General features: G+C 35.4%; 1 long non-coding RNA gene across 1 annotated transcript; it reads left to right on the top strand.

Moving 5' to 3' along the window:
• The first annotated feature begins 354 nt into the window (after positions 1-354).
• Positions 355-1,001, top strand: LOC134211176 (uncharacterized). Its single transcript, XR_009978960.1, has 3 exons — positions 355-491; positions 612-677; positions 733-1,001. It is a non-coding gene; the product is annotated as an uncharacterized LOC134211176 (long non-coding RNA).
• Positions 1,002-1,449: the final 448 nt, after the last annotated feature.

Genomic DNA, 1,449 nt, shown 5'->3' with positions numbered 1-1,449 from the left:
CCGCTGAGCGCTCGGTAATGTTTCCGGTAAAACTTCGCATTACCGAACGGTCTGTAACACGATAAGAAACCTAGCTGTCAAATTATTACCGAATGTTCGTCAATGTTACCGAGTGGTTTGTAAATTTTATTACCGACTTTATTGTTTGTGCGAATCGGGTATAAAATATTATTTTAAAAACAAAAGATTAGATATCAAATATTTATTTGTTTTGATGCTTATTAATTTATTGAGTTAATTTATTTATTGAGTTACATTTTTTTTCGAGCGAATATAAAAACTATAGGTTCCTGTTGTTATCAATATTTCGGTTCGGCATATTGCCCCGTTGAGGAACAGAAGGAACTGCACTGAGATCAATTTACCATTATATTTTATATGCGTGAGTCACATAAAACAGTTTCGACTGACTTCATCACGACTTTATGTGCTGCACTCAAAATTTATTAATCATCAACGATATTTAATACTTATTCATATACAATATAAAGGTAATTTATTTACGTTCTATTTGACCTAACAATGAATTTTATGTGCGATGATCCATAGTTAAGAACTATTAATACTTGCACATAAAATTTTGCCTTTCTTGCCTTTCTCGCACAACAAAGTTTTTTCTTTTCAACATGGTGGACTGTTGGCAGTATGCTGAAAAATTCTTCTCGCTACAAAATAATGTAAGTAAAATCAATTTATTAAACAGAATTCCTTCTCATACATTTTCTTTTCCAGCTTCGTACGATTTCCTGCCATGAACGTGTTCATGAACGCAGCGCCGCGACACGTCGTAAACATCACCAAAACTTCCGCTGTGCCAGCGAGTATGCCAGAATTTTTCACCAGAAGATCGACAATAGAAATTTTCCGGCGGCGGAAAGAGTTTTTTCGTCATCAATAGTGGGGAATAAATCATCATGTTCTTTCCGCCATAATTTCCGTGGCAACTTTGCAAGCGGTGATTGATCACAATAAAACTTGATGGCGTTCATTTTGTTTTTGAATATGAATGTGTTTTGGATGCGTTTTGAATAGGCGAACCATGGGTGGCACATTCACAAATTACGTAGCGTTCTAAGATGGGCTCATTTCAAGCGTACGGACCGTACGGACCATCAAACTTTTCGAGGTGCTTTCGAGAACGTGCTGCGAGGTGCGGGTGCGGGTCGAAAATATTATTTAATTTTTGGTGTTATTTGCAAATTAAACCTGACGACGAAGGCAATTTTTACTCTCAAGCAGCTTTTGTTACTGTTACTATTGCTGTTACGTTTGCATCGCGAATAACTTTTGAGCATCGCAATCACAATGCACTTTCTAAGAGATAATAAACAATATTAAATATAACATGTTATTTTGTTTTTTATTTAAATTTGATTTTATGATTCAAACTAAACCAAAAAGCAAGCCAAAAAGGTTCCATTTGGTGTATCAAACACGCCACACGAATAA

Source organism: Armigeres subalbatus, chromosome 1, assembly GCF_024139115.2.
Source record: "Armigeres subalbatus isolate Guangzhou_Male chromosome 1, GZ_Asu_2, whole genome shotgun sequence".
NCBI lineage: Eukaryota > Metazoa > Arthropoda > Insecta > Diptera > Culicidae > Armigeres > Armigeres subalbatus.
Note: the sequence above shows the minus strand (reverse complement) of the source record. Positions and strands in the feature narration are given on the sequence as shown.